Source organism: Ornithorhynchus anatinus, chromosome 4, assembly GCF_004115215.2.
Source record: "Ornithorhynchus anatinus isolate Pmale09 chromosome 4, mOrnAna1.pri.v4, whole genome shotgun sequence".
Taxonomy (NCBI): Eukaryota; Metazoa; Chordata; class Mammalia; order Monotremata; family Ornithorhynchidae; genus Ornithorhynchus; species Ornithorhynchus anatinus.
The window spans coordinates 11,106,531-11,129,309 of NC_041731.1; the positions used below are offsets into that span (position 1 = coordinate 11,106,531).

General features: G+C 44.1%; 1 non-coding gene across 1 annotated transcript; it reads right to left on the reverse strand.

The window, feature by feature from the left end:
• Window positions 1–2,414: 2,414 nt before the first annotated feature.
• On the reverse strand, window positions 2,415–2,552 carry LOC114811438. The gene has a single exon (XR_003759141.1). It is a non-coding gene; the product is annotated as a small nucleolar RNA SNORA7 (small nucleolar RNA).
• Window positions 2,553–22,779: the final 20,227 nt, after the last annotated feature.

Consider the following 22,779-nt stretch of genomic DNA (forward strand, 5'->3'; position numbering starts at 1 on the left):
AGTGTTTTGACACTCATTCACTGTAAATGACTCCAGCAGGGAACAAATAATTCAGACTTCAGTCAGCCGTAAAATCAGTTTGCAGTCTTAGATGTGTAGCCACCACAGGTATCTTCTATTGTGACATTTATTCTCCACTCATCTAAAGAGAGGACTAAACTAAAAACAAACAGAATGGATGGTAAAGATGCCCATCTGGGGATGAAATATTGCTGCTGATACAATTTCGATCATAAAGGAAAGGCACACCCAACTTTATGAGATACGTGAGCCCCAAAGAGGGAATTTAGAAATGCCAGCCAATGAGCCAAGCCTCTGACAAGACATTTCTCCAAAACTTCCTTAAAAGAGAAACAACAGGGTCTCTTGCCTGGTCTGTCTCTCTGTTGGAGGGTTTGCTAGGTTGGAATGGCATCGATTGGCGTGAAGGAAAGAGGGAGTAAAAGGGAGAAAGGTTTTCCTATGTGATAGAACAAGTAGTTCATGATCCTTTAAACAACAAAAAAAAAAAGAATCACATCAACATCATGCTTCTTTGTAGGCCTGCTGGAACTACAAAGCACCCCTCGAGTTGGAAACGAGGCAAAGAACATTTCTGCTGTCAGAAAACGTGGGGGCTTTCTGACAAATTGAGCAAATTGATATTATCTTACCCCCATGAACTAAATCAAGCTACAGCCTCCTCTTGCCGAGGCTGAACAGCCAAACTTAAGAGTACTCGCTCCTCTGAGGGTGTATCCCTGAAAATCTTCCCTGGCTGTGATCGCCTCCAAGGGTGTGTAACTCTGGGATCTAGAGTTGATGATCTCCATGAAAACAAGGAAAGGTTTTAGACCTGTTTGTGCAGTGCAGGCATCTGGTCAAAGACCATTCTGATTTGGGCCCAAATTTAGCCAGGACGAGCCTCAGTCTGAGCACTTGGGACCGTTATTAGAGAGGGCACCATGCTGACAAGACCAAAATTTGGGAATGTAGCTGCCCACCTCTGAGACCAGCCCAAGACCAGCTTGTCTGTATAACGGGAGGAGGAAGAAGGCAGCCGGAATCAGTCCCTTTGCCCCACTTGGTTGAAGACGGAGTACGGCTTCACTTATCCCTCTTGGAATGATCTCCTTCCTCTGAAACATCTTCCGAGAAAGATTCCATCATTTCCTCAAGGGCCCCCTTTCAGTAGAGCACTAAAAGGAAGTGTTTTATGACATTGACTTTCATCTCTCCTGTCAATTCAAATCCCTTTCCATTCATTTTCTCCTTGTGAAAAGAGATGTCAGGATGGCTGAGCATTCTCATCCTAAATGCAGATTTCTTTAAATAAGCTACACGATTATAATGAGCACGGATTTCTCCTCACACATGCGTACTCATGAGCATACACATTCACTCACACAAACACACTCACTCACATATGCCTTCATTTGCACACACACATGTTCGCACACGCATACACACACTCACATACAGTCGTAACACACTCTCACACAGGCAAGCACATTCATTCATTCAATTGTATTTATTGAACGCTTATTGTGCGCAGAGCTCTGTACTAAGCACTTGGAAAGTACAATAAGGAAACAAATAGAGACAATCCCTACCCAACCATGGGCTCATATATCTACATGTATCTATATATCTACAGGCATAGATAGATGCATATACATATCAACACATCTGCTTAAGGTACATAAACTATAGTTACACACCCGAAAGGATAACCCTCCCTGTGTGGTGGCAACCAGCAGATTGGACAGACAGAGGGGGTATATACTGTAAGCCTGAGCCTGGAAAGAACACCCAGGGCCACAGTTAGACAGCAAGATGAGTCTCGTGAGCTGCCTGAGAGCACCGGCTTCCCCATCCTCTCTTCCCAAGCCCTGTCCGGCACCAGCCAGATCAAGCCCCCCGTGCCTGGGGGTGCAAAGAGAGCTGTATTTCCCTGAAAAAATGAATGCCGAGGAGTCCGACTCCCATCCGGTCTTGTCTTATGCTGTCGAGTCGTCTCCGACCCATAGCGACATCATGTACACGTCTCTCCCAGAACGTCCCACCTCCATCTGCAAATGTTCCGGTAGTTCATCCATAGACTTTTTTTGGTCAAAAATACGGAAGTGGTTGACCATTGACTCCTTCCATGCAGTAAACGTCATTCATTCATTCATTCATTCAATAGTATTTATTGAGCGCTTACTATGTGCAGAGCACTGTACTAAGCACTTGGAATGAACAAATCGGTAACAGATGGAGACAGTCCCTGCCCTATGACGGGCTTACAGTCTAATCGGGGGAGGCAGACAGACAAGAACAATAGCAATAAATAGACTCAAGGGGATGAACATCTCATTAAGACAATAGCAAACAACTTGAGTCTCTGACCTCAACTCTCCCATGCCGCTGCTGCCCAGCACAGGGGAGTCGTGGCTTGTAGCAGGTTGCCCTCCCCTCGCTAGCCACTGGCCAAGCCAAGAATGGAATTGGTAGGCCTCTGCTTGACTTTCCCTCTCATAGTCGAGACTGGTAGAGTACTGGAAACTCTCCAGCTGCAACTCTGAGAGGGTCTCATCTGTAGAATTTCTGGAGGGCAGTGATCTTGACTATCTGTCTCTCAGGCACTGTTATACAGTGCTTTGCACACAGCAGGTGCTCCATATACACCACTGATTAAGTATTTTCCTAAGAGAAACCCGTTCCGCTCTGAACAGTCGTGGTGTCGGGAGCATGGGTGTAGGGTTTGTTCATTCATTTATCCAATCGTATTTATTGAGTGTTTACTGTGTGCAAAGCACTGTACGAAACACTTGGGAGAGTAGACCATAACAATAAACAGATACATTGACTCCCCACAATGAACTCACAGTCTAGAGGGAAGGTTCTGGGTTTGAATCGGTACCCTTTGGGTATCCTTCCTAAATCTGGTCACTTCAGAGGGAAAGTCCTTTCCTCCTTCCTAAAACAATCAGCATTTATCCAGAACACGTTCCTTCAGTGGGGCAAGACCCAGAATCCCCAAAATAGAGACACTCCAGAAATCATAAGAATAATAGTGATATTTGTTAAGAGCTTATTATGTGTCAAGCACCGCACTAAGCACTGGGGTAGATCCATGATAATCGGGTCCAACATGATGCTCACGTTCTAAGTGGGAGGGAGAACAGGTATTATTCTCCCTATTTTGAATTCCCATTTTGCAGCTGAAGGAACGGTGGCACAGAGAAGTTAAGTGACTTGCCCTAGGTCCCAAAGCAGACAAGTGGTAGAGTGGAAATAGAACCCAGGTCCTCCGAATAAATAAAAAATAAAAATAAATGTTGGCATTTGTTAAGTGCTTACTATGTGCAGAGCACTGTTCTAAACGCTAGGGTAGATACAGTGTAGTCAGGTTGTCCCACGTGAGGCTCACAGTTAATACCCACTTTACAGATGAGGTCAGTGAGGCACCGAGAAGTTGTGACTTGCCCACAGTCACACAGCTGACAAGTGGCCGAGGCGGGATTCGAACCCATCACCTCCGACTCCCAAGCCCGGGCTCTTTCCACTGAGCCACGCTGCTTCTCTGAATCCCTGGCCCATGCTCTACCCACTAAGCCACACCGCTCCTCCGTCTAAAAGTCAACCTGCAGGTAACCACTGGACCCAGCCCAGCTTCCTCTCTTATTCTGGCTCCAAAATCGTCTTTTGGCTTTACAGTCCAGATGTCATCGCAGCCTGAAACCTAAACTTGGCCAAGACGCTGTTCCATTACAAAGTAAACATTTTTACTTTTTCTACTGGAAACTTAATGAACGCTTTGTAAATAATGAAAACTAACTCGATTGAAGCTCAGCTGCATAAAATAGTTTAGATGATCAGCTCTAGGCCCAACGGGAATTAAGGTGGAGCTGATGAGATTTGGACGGGGTTGGGGGCTCTAAAATAAGGTGTGTGCTCCAGGGGAATGGGGTGCAGAGTGGTCTGGGGTGGAGGGATAAGCAGAGAGTCCTGGCTCAAAGTTGCTTACTGTGCTGTCAATCTATATTTAGCTGTGAAGCTTAATGTTTTGAGTAAAACCACAGCAGAAATGTCAACTTCAACACACAATTTCTATTCCGTAGGCATAGTTGCTTTCATAAACAAATCTCTGGGATAATCTCGCGGGCTTGCTTCAGTTTCCTAGCTATAAAAGGTGATCATCAGGAAAGGTGAACCAGACAAGAGATTCCAAAAGCAGGTGGTAAATTCAAACCCTTGGAATAATAATTTCTAATTATGCCGTTCATTAAGCACTTACTGTGTGAGACTGGACAGAATCCCGTTCCAGGTGAACTCACAATCTACCTTACACTCATTTTAAAGATGAGAAATATTTTGACTTATCCAGGCTCACACCATAGGCTGGGGTGGAGCTGGGACTCAAACACTGGTCTCCTGGATTCCCTGTCCAGTGCTCTTTCCACCGGACCATGAGGCCTTGGTATATCTGGTCTTCAAATTAGAAGCAAACAGATCCCATTCATGGGTCAGAGACTTGCCTTTACTTGTTCAGTTCTTGGGTAGCGGGAGGCAGGGATGCAGACTCTCTGTGGCTCTCTCCCTCCCTCTCTTTCCATTCATCTCTGACACTTTTGGTCTCTGGCTGTCTCCTTTCTTCCCTGTCTTTCTTGATTTCTGTCTCTTTCTCTCTCTCTTCCTCTTCCTTCCTCTGTCCTTCTCATTTTCTATCTCGTTCTCTCTCTTGCTCTCCTCCCCCTTCTCTCTCCATCTCTCCTCTCCTTCCTTTCCCCACAGAATGGAAACTCAGAGGTCTTCAAGGTCTTACACTTGATGAACTAATCTGAGGAGAAGTCCTCTGAGGGAGTCTCACATCAAGATGGCAAATATGAATAAATCACAGAAATATCACAGTGGTGTTGAACATCGCTGCCATTTCAGCAGCAGCAGCAGCAGCAGCGTCTTTCTCAGTTTTTGTCTTGTTCTCTCTGTTGTTCTCTTTCCCCTTCTCTCTCCTTCCTGTCCCTCCTTCCCTGTCTTTCTCAGTTTCTATCTTGTTCCCTTTCTCTCTCCCCCTCTCAAGTGACCTTCAGGACTTCTGTAATATGGAACAGCAGTTTTCGGTGTCTGGTGCCTTGGGAACCCTACGACTGCTGCCAACTTCAATAGGACTGGACAAAATAGTTCTTGTCTGGAAAAGATAAATTTGTTTAAAACCACACATTGTCTGACTGGTTCTGAAATTCGGGAAGTCAGGTTACCAAAGCCAAAAAAAGGGAAAGAGAATAGTTCGGACAAGGCAGACCTCATAACTCTGTAACTCCTGATATATTTTCTGTCCGAAATCCAAGGTTCATCATGTTCGGGGGAATGTTTTGCAAAATTCCTAAATTAGGGCTCACTTGGCAATAGCCGTTTCCTGAGCAACATTTCCAAACTTTCATCGCTCGTCGTTGTAAAAATGAACTGTGTGATGCTAATCTAATGCCTCATCATTAATTCAACCTGGATCATCTGTAATAAAGCAACTGCGTGCTCAAGAGCTCAAGTGTGATAGGGTGGGGTTCCTCCACTGTCTAGGCTACTTCCCCTGTTGAAAGGGAGGCCTCTCGGGAAGCTGCCTTCAGCCCTTCAGGCCTGGAGGGGATTGTCTGGGGAGCCAAATCAGGAAGCAACTGGGAAGTTTAGCCCCCACGGGGCTCTCCTGTTCAGATAAAAGAGAGTGGAGGCTCCAGAATGATTTTGTTCAATCCCCACCTCTTACGAAGAAGTTATTCCCTCACGTAAAAAAGAAAAATTGTCTGGGAGGGATCAAAAAGACAGGAAGGGGTGATGGAGAAGCCAGAGCAAGGAAGGGAGAAAGAAGGCTGGGTTCAGGGTGGCCCCTCTCAGAATCCATGACTACTAGACTTTTAGATGCCCATGGCAGCATATGCAGCATAACTCGATGACATCAAAGGCATCAATGAGTGGAGATGTGCTGAGTAGGGTTGAAGCTAGAGTGCTTAGAGTGTTTCTGTGGGGAGACCTCGACACCTGTACTGGCTCCAAAGCCTTTGCATTTTCTTCTCCCGTTGTACAACAGTGACATTTAGCAGCAGAAGTCCGGATGGAGGGAAATTAGGGGCAAGAATAAAAATACCAGACATAAGAGGGTCTGCTCCTGTATCCATGCCAAAAAGGGGGACAAACACTTGAAAAACAGAATACCTGGTTTAAGACCAGATTTCAGAACACCTGGGAGAAGGGAGATGGGGGGAGGAGGAAGGGAGAATCCTCTTAATAATAATAATTATAATTACGGTATTTGTTAAGTGCTTACTCTGTGCCAGGCACTGTACTACGCACTCTTAGAGGCTTAGAAGCAGTGTAGGATAGTGGAAAAAGCACAGGACTGGGAGACAGGTGATCTAGGTTCTAATCCTGGCTCTGTGACCAAGGGCAGGGCACTTCTCTGTGCCTCAGTTTCCTCATTTGTGTAATGGGGACCATATTCCTGTTCTGCTTCTCCCATAGACTGGGAGCCCCATGTGGAAAAGAGAGGGTATCTGACCAGATTGCCTTGTCCCCAAAATTTAGCACAGTGCTTGACACATAGTAAGCCCTTAACAAAGACCACCATTAATTAATTAGAGGAAAGTGAGGGAGGAAGAAGTAGAGGTGGAAAACCACTAAAGGATGGGAGAACAATTGGGAGAGAAAGAGCAATAATAATAATAATAATGTTGGTATTTGTTAAGCGCTTACTATGTGCAGAGCACTGTTCTAAGCGCTGGGGTAGACATAGGGGAATCAGGTTGTCCCACGTGGGGCTCACAGTTAACCCCCATTTTACAGATGAGGTAACTGAGGCACAGAGAAGTGAAGTGACTTGCCCACAGTCACACAGCTGACAAGTGGCAGATCCGGGAGTCGAACTCATGACCTCTGACTCCGAAGCCCAGGCTCTTTTCCACTGAGCCACGCTGCTTCCCAGCAATTGGCAAGGGGACTATGGGGGGACATTTAGGCAGGTGCTGAGGGAGAGGTCAGAGAGAATGACTGAGGCAGGAAAAACAAGTCCCCAAGTGATGGGCGGCAGGCACTGCGAGGAATGTGTCTGGGGGTGACCGGCCAATCGAGAGACATCAGAGACAAGAAGCAATATGGTGTAGTGGATAGAGCCTGGGCCTGGGAGTCAGAAAGTCATGGGTTCTAATCCCAGCTTCACCACTTGTCTGCTATGGGACCTTGGGTAAGTCGTTTCACTTCTCTGGGCCTCAGATTTCTGTAAAATGGAGGTTGAGACTATGAGCCCCACATGGGACAGGGACTGCGTCCAACTTGATTTACTTGAATCCACCCCCATGTTTAGTACAGCGCTTCACAAACACCATTCTTCTTATTACTATTGGAATATTTTGGCAGTTGGACTTCAGACCTTGGAGTTCCTAGGGCTCCTCAGCAACCCACGACTCCATGGCGAATGTGGCGCCCAGTCACCACATCCAGGGCAACGCCAGAGACAGGTGAAAACAGGATCAAGAGCATCAGCCTCGCCCAGGCTTCAGAAGGGAAGCTTCCATTCCACTTGCCTTGGAATCCTTCCCGCTCCCAGAGAGCTTGTTGGGAGAAGCCCCGGTTTTCTCAGGGATCGGCCACACCCCTCTCTTCCCTCTTAGGGAGATGGAGCCTGGGGCCTATTTAGTCCTTGTTCATGTTGGACCTAACTTTCTTCTGCCTCTGCCCAGCCCAGCCCAAGGGACAGAGCCAGGCTCCAGCCTAGAACCCGGACCTCCACAAAGTGCCTGGGCTTCCTAACCCTCAATTATGAATCTGAAGACAAATTTGGCAACTCTCTGATTGTCTAACACACTTCAGAATTCAATGAGGGACTTGCATTCTTCACCCAGTTGGGGAGATGATTTTTCTTCCACACTGCCTGGCAGGATCATTCAAGCACATTGGGTCAGCAGTGTCAGAGTCAGCCACTGACCCAGTGAATCTGAGCGAGCCATTCAACCTCTCCGTTCCGGGGCAAAATAGAGGTAGCAAGCCCAACCGCCCTCCAGGAGCTAGGGGGAGAGAGTCTGGCAGAGCTAAATGCGTTTGCCAAATGCTATGGGAGTGGATGGAAGGACTGAACATAGAGGGAATTGCAGCTAAATTATCGCTGAACAATGCTTTGGGGGAGATGGATAGGTATTGCCCTGCTCTCTAATTCTTCTCAGCTATTGGAGGCCACATAATGACCAGGAGTTTTGCCCCACCTATTCATCTACACCATGGCATGCTACTGTGTATTTTTTTATGGTGTTTGTTAAGCGCTTATTATATGTCAAGCACCGTTCTAAGTGCCGGGGTAGATCCAAGTTAATTAGGTCGGACACAGTCATCGGCCCACAGTCTAAGTAGGAAAGAGAACAAGGATTTAGTCTCCATTTTACAACTGAGAGACCTGAGGATCAGAGAAGTTAAGTGACTTGCCCAAGGTCGCAAGGTAAGCGATTGGTAGAAATGGGATTAGAACCCAGGTCCTCTGACTCCCAGGCCCATACCCCGTTAAAACATGCAACCCAAGTGGTCCCTTAGTCAGAAGACAAGTTTGGTTGACTTCAAAGGGGTTTTCTCTCTTTTCCTAGGCCTTTCTCGATGGCAACCCGTCCTTGTTTCTCCCTCCCCACCTAGTCCGATGGAATCAATCAATGGTATTTGCTGAGTGCTTACTGGGTGTAAAGCATTACCCTAAGCGCTTAGGAAAGTACAATACAATAAAGGTGGACGACGTGATCCCCACCCAAGAGGGGCTTACAGTCTCAGGGGGAGACAGACATTAAAAATGGAAAGGAAAGGGTCAGGGGTAAAATTATTCAGCATATGGACTGTCGTGGCCTAAGAGAACTTTCCACCCACGGAGATGCTGGAAAGTCAGTGAAAGGTTACCCCACCCACTCGTAACTTGGACACTACGGGCATGCGATCAACGTTTGTTACTGTTGACGGCGATGAGGCTGCTGGGGCTAATGATGATGACATAAGGAGAATCATCAGCACTCTGAAAATAGAGCAGAGCTAGTGGAAAATGATTTTCAATGGACACTCCATTTCAGGACAGTGTAGCCAGCACCACTTCCTTTCTTCTTTGCTAATCAAAGATCCTTGCTCTGCTTTTCTCCGGCTCTGAAAGAAAGGGAGAGATTATCTGAAATAACAGTCTCGGGGGGAAATTGCAAATGATCATAGCAGGTGGCATATTACAGGGGGGTACTCAAGAGGCAAAGGTAATTTCAAGATTAAGCCAAATGAGCTAAAACCCTCGAGAGAGACCCTTCTCATCTAATAGATGCTCTGCTTTACTCAGCATGGGAGAGTTTCACTCACAGGATCTAGCCCCCAGGGACTTAGCTCCTTGGGTTTGAAGGGGCTGCATTTGCAGAGTCAGGGTGCATTGTTTACACAAGATGCAACATACCAATGACTAATCTAAGAATCCACTGTCCCGGATTAGATGCTGTCTGATTCCTGGGGCAATTCAGGCAGAAGGTATTAGAGTTCGGACCTCCAGTTTATCAGCTACATTCATCTGATCCCACCATCTTAGGTGATAATAACATTATTTAGTCTCCGGGGCAGTCATCAAGATGAGAGGCCACTCACCGAACAAAATTAGACACACTCTATGTGTCCCGTGACAGCCGTGAGGACAGCAGATCCTGTTTTTCTCTGAGACAGGAGGAAAAGTAAATATTTTACACACTTCCATAAGACTGAAAACGTAAGTGAACCAGTGCACAGTTAATTAAGAGACTTGAATCGGTTGGGGCTAGAACTCAGAGACTCTGAATGAGCTCAAAAAGATTCTTCCTTCTGTCTCTTGAATGATGGATGTCTTTTTGGTGATGACTATTTACTGATGATCAAGTGATTTGCTGCTTGGTCAACATCAGATCAATGAGTGTGAAAGCATTTTAAGTCTGCTCTACATAATACCTATAAACTGCATAGCCTGGTTGTTCAATACAGTCCACGTGTGTTGCTGATTAACTGACACTAAGGTGATGACACACTACTTTGCTTTCTTGGGAATTTTTAACACAGTGATAAATGCCACATCAAGATACTGTTTCTTTTGGTAATGGGAGGGAGAGTGACCCTGAATTCTCAGGATCATGAGAAATCTGAAAGTCCTGAGAGAAGCCAGACACACCAGAGGCAGATGTTGAGTAAATTCCCACAAATGCCTCAGCCAAAACACTTCAGTCCTAACCGGCAAAACTCTTATAATGGGGCTTTCCTGAGCTGAGACTCAAGGCCAGTAATGCAAAATTGAATAGGAATTTTTTGTGTGTGTGCAATCGGCTGAGAGAAAGCTTACCACGTGACCGGACGGCTACAATCCAAGCTTGCTTTTTTTTTTTTCCATATATTGTTGGTTTTTAAACTAGAATTGGGTTTGTGCATCTGGAAATGCTTGCGGAAATAAATTGCTCCTTGACTGAAATTTTCAATGGCCATTTTCTGTCCAGAGAGATATCTTAGAGTCATTTATAAAAGAAGTGCAGGCTCCCTCTGAGCTGTATTGCTCCACATGATGGGATCGACAGACAACGAGATTATTTCTAGAACTCTACGGTCTTAAAACTATTCAATATGTGTGTATCGGGAAATCCTGTCAGATGAAATGCAGATGACAGTTGCTGGTCTTTCTGATGGTCCTGCTTTTGAGTATTGATTGTTAAGTCAGCAACGTGAAACCCTGCCAGGCTGTGGGAAAGGTTAATTACACACCAGGATTTAGAGTTATGGGAACTTACAGTTATGGGGAATGGGGAATTGCCCCCGCAAACTAAACAACTGTGGGAATGCACAGAATTAGGGAGCATGGGTATCTGGCTGACTAATTTAATTCATTTGCTATAGGAATGTGCCCAAGAAATGTGTGTGTTAAACAAAAGTATATAAAAAGGATACTATTCTGGTTGGCTTGCTCAGCTATTAGTTCATCTGAATCTGTTCTGCTGTCCAGAAGACTATATTTGGAAATCTGAAGGGAGTTGTTTGAAGTATCTGAATAGCACCAGGCTGACAAGTGGAGCCCTTGGATTTACCGATTTGGTATTACATACACTCTGTTCTTTCAGGATTTTTTTTTTTTTTTGCCCCATGCCAGAAGACAGTACGGTCTCAAAAGCATTTGGGATTATCTAGAATCCCAAGGTGGGAGAATGGGAAGGCCAACCTCAGAGCTGAAGAAATGGTTTATTTCATTTTTTATTTCCAGTCAACTCCTTGAGCTGAAGTGGCCCAGCCCAGAACATTTAGTGCTGCCCATCCCATCATGACAGGACTTCCAGTCAAAGATGACACTGGAGCTTTCACCTCCTTAGAGACTGACAAAGGTATACTTAGCTAGGATCTGAGTCCCTATTACGCACAGAAAAATCTCATTATTTTCTACTCCGCATGACGCTTACATTAATGGTCAGGATATGAGCTGGACGCTCAAATGATCATATCAGTAATTCTCTTATTTATATTAATGTCTGTCTCCCCCTCTAATCTGGAAGCTCATGTGTCTACCAACTCTGTTCCGTTGTACTCTCCCAACCACTTAGTACAGTGCTCCACACAGGGTAAGTACTCAATAAACGTGATTGATTGATTGATTGATCTGGTTAAATCCTGAAAGTGAATCCCTTACACCTTGATGTCAGGGAAGTCTTGTTTCAGATAATGTTCTCATTGCTTAACTCACCTTGGAGAATCCCAGCTCTGCCACTTGTCGGCTGTGTGACTGTGGGCAAGTCACTTCACTTCTCTGTGCCTCAGTTCCCTTATCTGTAAAATGGGGATTAAGACTGTGAGCCCCACGTGGGACAACCTGATTCCCCTATGTCTACCCCAGCGCTTAGAACAGTGCTCGGCACATAGTAAGCACTTAACAGATACCAACATTATTATTATTAGAGACATGACTGTCGGTTTAGAGAAGCAAGGAACACTATGGAAAATAATCGTGCGTCCATACATGAGTAGCTAAATGCCGACTAAATGAGCTTTCCTCATGAAAATGGGTTACAGATTCTGGCCTCACTGCAAACGAAGCCTACCATCCCAGCTGAAAAACCAATACTCCAAATTCACAAACGTCTAAGCTCTCCTTCCTATGTCCCCTATTGATCAGAGAAAATCCCATTATTTTCTACTCTGCATGTTGCTTACATTACCGTCCAGGATATGAGCTGCGTGGTCAAATTAAAGTCCTGGGGAAATGCAGTCATAAATGAATTTCCTGAATTTCTAGATATTTACAGCTCAGGAATAATATGGAATTAATGACCTTTTAGAGCATTAACTTCTCATTTTCTTAAAATAAAGAGACTAAGAAAAGAAATAAGAGAAAAATATGAGTACTTATATTTTATGAGATTCAGTGACCATAAACTTACTGAAAAGAACACATGTGATTTAAAAAATTCTTCTTTACTAAATTTCAACAAAGATGAAAGCACAGAGCAGAATAGCAAAATCATGTACAGTCCCTGGATGCAATTCATCTATAATGGATTAGAATGAAAGTTAGAGGCATTAGTAGGAATATCTTAAATTAGTATCAAGGAGGAAAACCAGCACACTCTTCCATCGGACACCCTTCGGGGTCGCTGTTGGAGACAGCTGGATGTATCAGTGGTCCGACAGTTTGACATTTCCTCTGTTCTAATTAAGCACAGTGTAGTCACTGAAAATTGACTAATGAAGATTTTTCAACAGCATTTACCTGACCTCAGTCAACTCAAAATGAAACTGGTCAGACGGCTACCTTCTCTCTTTAAATGAAGTGTTCTTACTGGTGTATCTCTAGCTTCCCTCTTTCTCCCATTGAATGTGTACTCTCTGGGTCTTCCTCTAGAATGTAAGCTCGTTGCGGGCAGGGAATGTGTTCATTATACTGTTATACTGGACTCTCCTGGACAGTAAGCGCTCAGTAAATACGATTGAGTACTCCCTGGGTCTGCCCATGTCCCACGTTAGACTGTAAGCTCGATGAAGGCAGGGACTGTGTCTTCCACCTTTGTTGCATGCTCCAAAGCACCTACAAGACCCAGGTTCTACTTCCAGCTCACACCTTAGGTGACAAGTCTCTGAGCCTTGATTTTCCCATCTGAAAAATGAGAATAATAGAACCTGCCTCTCCCTAGTTCCTAGACATATTGTGAGACTAAACAGTGACCACTGATGTCAAAGTGCTTTGGAAAAAATACAATTTCTATATGAGTCCAATTAATTATTATTATAATTCCCCATTCCCTTCTTCAGTCTTACCTCCTTCCACATGCCACTGAACTGTTCTCATAAACAGAGTAGTAATAATAATAATGGTGCTATTTGTTAAATGCCTACTATGTGCCAAGCACCGTTCTAAGCACCGGGGTAGATACGAGGCAATCAGGTTGTCCCACTTGGGGCTCACAGTCTTAATCTCCATTTTACAGATGAGGTAACTGAGGCACAGAGAAGTTAAGTGGCTTGCCTAAGGTCACACAGCAGACAAGTGGCGGAGGCGGAATTAGAACCCATGTCCTCTGACTCACAAGCCCGGGGGCTTTCCACTAAGCCATGTTGCTTCTCCTAAGAGAAGAGAACACACACTGTTGTTGGGCTCATCTGGATAATAAGTTCATTATAGGCAGGGAACGTGTCTACCAGTTCTGTTATATTGCACTCTCATTCATTAAGTCATGTATGTTTATTGAGTGCTTACTGTGTGCAGAGCACTGTACTAAGCGCTTGGAATGTACAATTCGGCAAGAATTTAGTACAGTGCTCAGCTCGTGGTAAGTGTTCAATAAATATGATTGATTGATTGAATTAGCACCCTCTTGGAGGCAGCTGATCTGTCCTTAACTTCTTCAAAGACAATTCCCTGAGAGAAAATTGTGCTGCACTTGAAAAATTCCCATCGCTACTCAGTTGGCTTGATGATTTCAGGGAGAATTAATTTGCTCTCAAGTTCCCATGCACAGCTAAATGATGTTGGAAACTGATCAGAAACAATTCAGTCATAAAGGAAAGTGGCATTAGGAAATAAATGTTGTTCTTGTTTTAAATCAACTTAGCATCCTATAAAGTTAAGGGTATTCTGGAACTGTTTAGAAGCAGCTTGGCCTAGTGGATAGAGCATGGGCCAAGTAGTCAGAAAGACCTAGGTTCTGATTCTGGCTCTGCCTCATGCCTACTGTGTGACTTTGGGAAAGCCACTTCACTTCTCAGTGCCTCAGTTACCTCATCTGTAAAATGGGGATTAAGACTGTGAGCCCCATGTGGGACACATGGACTGTGTCCAACTTGATTAACTATCTACCCCAACGCTTAGTTCACTGCCTGGCACATAGTAAGCACTTAACAAATACCATTAAGGGAAAAAAAACCTATTTGGGTTATTACAGAGGAATGTCTTTTAATTACCCTTTTAGCTCTTTGTCAGATGCTAGATCAACATTTTGGTTAGTGATTCATAAGGAACCAAGTAAGAGAGAAATCATCCCCTCAATTTCTTTCTCGGGGCTATCTGTTACGAAGCTTTCCACTCTATGGTGATAGATAAAACACAGTTGGGTTTCTATTATAATGGATTGATCAATCAAACAGTAGTATTTATTGAGCGCAGAATACTGTACTAAGTGCTTGGGAAAGTGCAATACAACATAGTCGCTAGACACATTCTCCGTCCACAAGGAGCTTACAGTCTAGAGGGGATCTCTGATTTTTATCTCTGATTCATACCTTGTCTGGAAAATTATCATTGAGAGGCTTCTGGCGAATATTTTATAAAGATAGAGGCAGGTGTTTCTAATTGCCAGTGCTACCCAGCTAGCATATTCAGGATTCCATTGGTCTAGGTAGTTTCCTCATTGCTAATTACAGCAAAGCAAGAAATACTTCAAAACAATCTTGCAGTGGCTCTTGATTGTAGCAAAAGATGGCCCACACACCGTGTGTGGGGACAGAGAATTGAAGCTCTGAAATAAGAACAGGTGGTGGAAAGCTAGAGCTGCAAACATCCAGCAATCTGCCGATGTTCCCCAACTGAGATCCTTCGTTCACCTCTAACGATGCCATTTGGCTTTTCCACAGCCCAGCTGAAGAGTACAAATGAACCGCTTTTTCACAAAAAGGGAATTTTATGTAGAAAGAAAAACGAGTACCATGATCTTCTGGACATGGACTCAAGTCCTGAGGTGTTGAAAGTCCTTCAAAGCCTAGAGGAAAAGCCTGTGAAGTCATGGTAGCTTCGACTTTTGAAGAAGGCATTACCATGAAACTTGGGAAAGTGTTTGAATCTGATCGTCAAACAAGGTAAGACTTAATGCTTGGACACTGCAAGAGTTTTCCTTCCACATGTGAAACCTAGAGGCAGAACTGGGACTAGAACTCAGCTTAATTGTTTCCCAGGGTTCACTGTTTCTTCATACCCCCACTCTGGCCAGTTATTCATAACTGCACCATTTCCCCAGTTTCAATTACATTCCAACTCCACCTCATACATGGACTTGATTAGAAAAGCTTAATGTTTCTATTACCTCACAAATTACGTATACACTTGAGAGAGACAGACAGACAGACAGGAGAGAGAAAAAGAGAAAGAGCTGTCCTTTGTTTTCAATTATACTACAGATGGTGAAATTCTATCCTCTATGTGAGTGTGGCTGAAAAGACTGATGTATATAACCAACAATCCAATTACATCGTGTGCACATTGTGCTAGTTCTTTGTTGTGCTGTCGCACTGTCTCTGCATCCTTTCCCACCTCACTCATCTGCATTCCTTCTGTTCCAGCCCCCTCACTCTGCCAGGGCTCCTGACCCTGGGGACACTAACTTGGAAAGGCCAGAAGATTAGGCAGTGTGGAAGAGGGGGCTGGTGGTGGGCGGCAAGAGCCGGGATAGTCCCCTCTTTCCCTTTTTCCCCCTGTTCCACCTCCTCTCCTTTCTTCCCCCTCACCATTTCATAGGGCCTGGAGGAAAGGACTAGACTCCTGAGAAGATCGCAGGAAAAAGAATCCCTTAAAAAGACCTTCCAAATCACCTCAAAACATCCTGGAAAACTCACCCAGACTCACCTAAAAGTTAACAACATAGCTATATGAATGATCTGTGATTGAATACAGAATTCTAGATAACTGTGGTCAAAGTAGGGTATAAAGCCTTGGTTCAGGAACCAATCTGCCATTTGCAATTTTGTTTCCATGGTTTGACATGACAAGCTATCAAAAATGGGGTAAATAACTTTCCACCTTGGATGATTTAGGCAAAGAACAGGATCGTATAAGCCTTGAGATTTCTACCATTCTTTGATTCCATGATAATCTAGCAGTTGAAAATTTGGTGCTCAGTATTAGATTTGTGCTGATTTTTTTATTCTGAAACAAAAATTAAAATTAGTGAAGCAGCGTGGCTCAGTGGAAAGAGCCTGGGCTTCGGAGTCAGAGATCATGGGTTCGAATCCCAGCTCTGCCACTTGTCAGCTGTGTGACTGTGGGCAAGTCACTTCACTTCTCTGTGCCTCAGTTCCCTCATCTGTAAAATGGGGATGAAGACTGTGAGCCCCACGTGGGACAACCTGATTCCCCTATGTCTACCCCAGCGCTTAGAACAGTGCTCTGCACATAGTAAGCGCTTAACAAATACCAACATTATTAAAAATTAAGACACAGTAGGGTCAGCAAATCTTTCAGGCCTGGGGCTTATAAGAGAACAGGGTACTTCAAGGTACTTCAAAGAACAGTGTAAAGTTTATCCTCCTTGCTATCTCTATGAATGACAGGCAGTGTGGCATAACAGAAAGAGCACAGGTGTGGGAGTCAGAAGACCTGGGTTCTAATCCCAGCTATGTGTGTGACCTTGGGCAAGTCACTTAACTTCTCTGTGCCTTAGTTTCCTCATCTGTAAATTGGGGATTAAATCCTCACACTTAGACTGTGAGCCCATGTGGGAAAGGGATTGGGTCCAACCTGATTATCTTATATCTATCTCCGTGCTTGGAACAGTGCTTGACACATAAAAGGTGCTTAGCCAAAACCATTTTTAAAAAAAGGAAAAAAGAATGTTTAGGTCTAAATCATCTCTTCCCTATTAAAGTGTAAAAAATCAGGAAGGTTGTGGGCAGGGAGAATCCAGAATGATTGTTCATCAAGCCCCTCTAACAGGGTGAGAAAGCACCCATAAATGCTGGTAGGTTTCCCTCTATGCCCTTAACTTTACACTGAGTAATCCATTATAGACTATGTAATAAATTCTGTACACTTACCACCCACAGTGTGAAGTGCTTCCTCAAGTTGACAAACTACAACCTTCCAGCATTCACTGATTCCTTCTCACCCTGTTAGAAGGAGTTAATGAAAAATCATTCTGGATTCTCCCCGCCCACAACCTTCCTGACTTTTTACACTTCAATCCTGACCCCTCTTAGCCTGTGTATTTTCAGGCTTAAGAGTTTCAGTCCTTCCAGAGTTATCTCATAGAGAAACTTCTCCATTCTTTTGTTGATCTTGGTGGCCCTCTCTGTATCTTTTCCAGCTTTACTATTCAGTCATCCATTCATTCAATCGTATGTATTGAGCGCTTACTGGGTGCAGAGCACTGTACTAAACTCTTGGAAAGTACGATTTGGCAACAGATAGAGACAATCCCTATCCATCATCGGGCTCACAGTCTAGTAGGGGGAGACAGACAGCAGAACGATAAACAAGTAGACAGGCATCATTATTAACTCTCATCATCTGCTTTTTACACAGTTCACATCACTGCAATCCTGTGGCATCTTCAATTTTTTAAATCCAAGAAATGCTACACACACACACACACACACACACACACACACACACACCTCCCCTCCCGCCCCATAAGGTTTTCATTGACAATTTAGAGCTTAAGGCAGTCCATCAAATTCTACTACCCAGGCATCCACTGTCCAGCAGTGTCCAAATAGAAAAGAGAAAACAGAAGTAAAAAGTCCAGCATGACCTTTGGAAGACCACAGAACAAAGTGAAGCATTCATACCGGCTTGACGACCAGTAATGCTGTTTTGGGGAATCGAACCTGGCATATGGTTCTGAGACTCGGGCCTACTGCGGAAGACACATCCAGCTTCTGGTGCAGTTTCACCAGTGCTGACTACATACATTCAAATCATTCTCAACCTTTCACACAGGCCCAGGAAATACTGGAGCCAAATATGTGGTTGCCTTTGCAAGAGATTCCCAAGCAAAGATCATTTCAGTCCGAGTGTTGGCTTGTCTTTGTAGAGGGCTTCTTTGGCTGAATCACTTTATTTCTTAGATGCCATGGTTCTCCACTGGGGGAAAACAATTGAGCTCTACAGCTGCTCTCTCTCTCTTTCTCCTTCTCTAAGGAATAGGGAATCATTGCTGGAAATGTAGGGAATGCTTAGTCAGCATGAACCGGATTCACTCTTCTTCTGGCTTATGCACTCTGGTGAGATAAAGTGAACAGGTGGGAAGGGGTCTTTAGGCTGAGGAGAGAGATTTCTCTCTAAAAACTGTGATCAGATTGTCATCTTCCCCAGGGAATATCTTGAAGAGATATATATATATATCTATATATATCTCTATATATATCTGTTCAAGGAGCCTGGGTCCAAGATGATTTCATTCTGGTAGAGCAGTCTGCCTCTCCAAGAATGTCTGAATTGTGAAATCCTGATAATGGCTTAATAATGTCTGACCAGAATTTCCTCCCTTCCATTTGGTGAATTTAAACAAAACATTTTACTTATTTGGCCATATAGCTCAAGAAGTCCACAACAGATCCCTTTAAGTAAATATCCATATATAATTCCATTCTTTGGTCACGATTCTTCCAAATGCTTATTTCCAAGATGAGGCGAATGTATTACTGTTTACAGATCTAAATGACATTTAAAAATGCCCTTCTGTTCTGATAAAAGTGAATCGACCAGTCTGGTTACTTCCCAAGAAGCGCAAATACTTCAGGAGCCTCACTCGACTTGGTGTCTACAAACTGTAATGAGATGACGAGCAAGATCACCCTCAGACCTCAGTTCTCTGGGAAGACAGAGGGGTATGATGAGGGAGAGTCTTGACTCCAAGTCACTTAACAAATCAGTAGGTTTAGCACCCAGACCTCTTGGCTTCTTGCTCAGCTGTCTGTATCTGCATGGTCATTCTCTCTGCTCCCAGGCAATGACTAAGCCATTCAGGGAAATTTTCGGGCTTCTGCTAGCACATGATCATTACTAGGTCAAGGGAGGGTGTTTCTGCCTGAATGCTTTCCCTGAATCTGACTAACAGCAAAAATGATCGCCTCCCAACCGGAGACTTCCACCATCATCAAGTCACCTTCGACACATGCATTTTTCAAGCACACTTCATGGGGTTCCAGGAAGGGGAAAACCCAATAAAGGTGAGCAGACCTGGTCCCTACCCTTAAGGAGAGTACAATCCCAAACGGGTGAAATCACCCACGCTGGAAACCACCCAAAGTCAGACTACTGACTTTGGTTATTGTTGTGTGTATTGCGTATTTATCCTTGTCACTTTTTCTTAATGGTATGTTTTAAGTGCTTACTATGAGCAAGGCACTGTGCTTCACGCTGGGGTCAATACAAGCTGATCAGGTTGAACATAGTCCCTGTCTAGAAAAATATGGGGTTCTCGGTCTTAATATCCATTTTACAGATGAGGTAACTGCGGCACAGACAAGTTCTGACTTCCATTATCCTAGTTCTATCCTAATTCACTTCTCACATATCTGAGAAGTGAAGCTCATTCACTTCAACGATCCAAGCTCCAGAAAATCTTCCTTCTAGCCTGATGCTTCTCTTTCCCCATCCTCCTGCAGGCAACGGGTTAGAAGGGTTGATCTGGGAGCAAGGAGAAAGCAGACCGTTTCTGGAGAAGCTGAGCAGGAAGTTCTGACATTCCTGTCTCTGAGGGTGTGTTTCCAAAAACAGAAAATGAGTTAGAATAGCATTTCACCTAAAAAGACTCTGATTCAGATTCTCTTTGAACATAAACTGAAGAACTCTTTGAAAGGGACAATCAGGCAAGAAAATGTCCTAGTCACACTATGCCAAGGAACAAGGCAACTCCAATTAGAATTCCTGCTGAAATGATTTTAAAGAAAAAGAATAAACAGACTTTAGTTAAAGTGGGCATTAAAAAAAAAAAATCATTTGGCTTTCGAAGTTCTGAGGAAGCGAGGATACAACACCAAAATCGATTTGTCCAACTTTGTTGACCACCTAGTGGCTCCTCAAGCAATATTCTGAAGAGACGACCACAGTTATGAACCAGCTGTCTCAGAGAACTCAGGAGACCCATGCCCTTCTGTCGTACTTTCCCAACTACTGAGTATTAGTATTATTATTGTATTTGTTAAGCGCTTACTATGTGCCAGGCACTCTATTAAGCTCAGGCCCATGCTCTATCCACTCTGCCGTGCTGCTTTGCCCCCACGAGATGCTCAATAAATACCATTTCTACTACTAAATATATTCTATGCTGGATGAAACTGGAGAAATCCACTTTGTGATCATTGGCAATCAGTCCAAGGCTGGACATAGAAACCCATATTTTGCAGGGAGAGGTCAAATATGGTCTGGGAGGAAAAGTGATGTTTGAATTATATGATGCTTTTACTCAACTGTAATCTTCGGAAGCTGATGTGGGAGTCACGTGTGTTTGGAATTAAAATTCTAAAGCTTAAGCCAAATCCTGAGGGTCTGGAGATCCAAAATAGGGCTATAATAATCCCCAGAGTCAAAAATTGAAAATTTCTGCACCACTCTAATTGGCGCCTGGTTTAATCAAAATCTCTCTGATTCCTGTACCGGCCTTGCTACATTTCTACTATCAGCTACCCAGCTTCTTACATAAACCTGATGATATGCACAATATCCTTCCTTCTCTTAGCGGAACTCAAAGCGTTTTAGCCACATTAGCTCTTTAATCCGTAAAACGCCCTGAATCCAAACTCACACAGCGAGATTATAGCACGTCAGCCACTGCCCCGACTGACCAAATAATTACTTAGTCCTCGGTTCGGTTTGGGGTTGTTTAGATCTGGCCCCAAATGCAAGTAGGAGGTTAAGATAACTGCTCTGCTGAAGGATTAAAGCACTCGACCTCACTCTCATTGGGTCCCCGTGGCAACGCAGGGGGGAAAAACGGAGCCCAGGATTTCTGTTCCACTGGGACATTTCTGCAGACTCTTCTCCAGACCCCACATTCCTCCTGGAGCTATTTCTGACCGAGAAAGGAAGACGAAAGTATACTTCTGAGAGGTCATTAATGCCCTACCAAGAACTGGCATTAACTGTCTTTTTCCGTAGAAACTTTTAGACTGATTTCCCTTTCGCGTGGATGCCAGCTCAGTCTTTTTAATAAATATAATCAAAATTTCTCACCAGTGGCCAGGCCAAATGAAAAGATAACATACTTAATATTTCCTAATGACCGGCAGACTAGAAATGATAACCCCCCTGGAAGTCCAATTAGGCAGGCTGCAAGGATACGATAATGATAGACTGTGGAAAAAAAAAATTCCTCCCTGTTGCTAAGAAGCTTTGAGAGTTAATAGGATTGTTTCCTGTTTGTGATGTGGTTTAATTAAACATTTTCTCCAATAACTCCTGAAAGACCATCCTTTAAACTCGCAGGAGTCTCAAAGGAGATAATCTTTTACCGAGGCAGGAAGCGAGTGGCTTTCACTGAGTTGCAATCCAATAAAGCCTTTGTTATGCCCGGTCTGAGAAGGAAGCGGAGCTGCTGATAAACTGGCTGGCTTCTGGAAAAGCTCTAGGCACTTCCTTGTCATGAGGGATTTTCACTTAATTTGGAGAAATGGCTAAGCTTGACTTTGTCATGTCTGAGGAAGGAAACTTCTGGGAGTCATTCTCTGCCAATATCCAGTTCTTGTTTGGACAGTAGCAGTAATGATAATAATAATATTAATGGTATTTGTTAAGCGCTTACTATGTGCCAAGCACTGTTCTAAGCACTGGGCTAGATACAAGGTAATCGGGTTGTTCCACTTGGGCCTCACAATCTTTAATCCCCATTTTACAGATGAGGGAGCTGAGGCACAGAGAAGTTAAGTGACTTACCCGAGGTTACACAGCAGACAAAGGGCGGAGCGAGGATTAGAACCCATGTGCTCTGACTCGCAAGCCCGGGCTCTTTCCTCTAAGCCTTGCAGTAGTAGTCAATCATATTTATTGAGTTCTTACTGTGTGCAGAGCACTACACTGGGCACTTGGGAATGTACAATATAACAATACCACAGACCCAACCCCTGCCCACAATGGGCTTACAGTTCAGAGGGGGTCTTACAGTCTAGTAGCATTTACTGAGAGTCCATACAATATGCTGGATGCTTGGGTAGGCCAGAATAACATAGTGACATATTCCGAGCCTACACCGGGTCTTTCTGATCTGATTATCTTATATTTACCCCAATGTTTAGAAGTGTTCGACATCTAGTAAGTACTCAACAAATACCGTAATTATTATCCTCTAGAGGGGGAGAAAAACCTAAGCAATATTTCCGACTAGAGCGGTTAGAAGAAATAAATTGAGGGGACATATATACGTGAGTGCTAGGGCGTAAATAAGTTTGTATGTGGTTGAGTTGGCCGGAGGGATACTATGGCTCAGGCTGCTGGAAAAATTAATCAGGGAAAGCTTGTTGGAAAAGATGGGATTTTAGAAAGGATTTAAAGGTGGGGAGAGCTGTGGTCTGTCTGATCTGAGAAGGGAGGGAGTTCCAAGCTGGGGAAACAGTGTGAGAGAGGGGGTG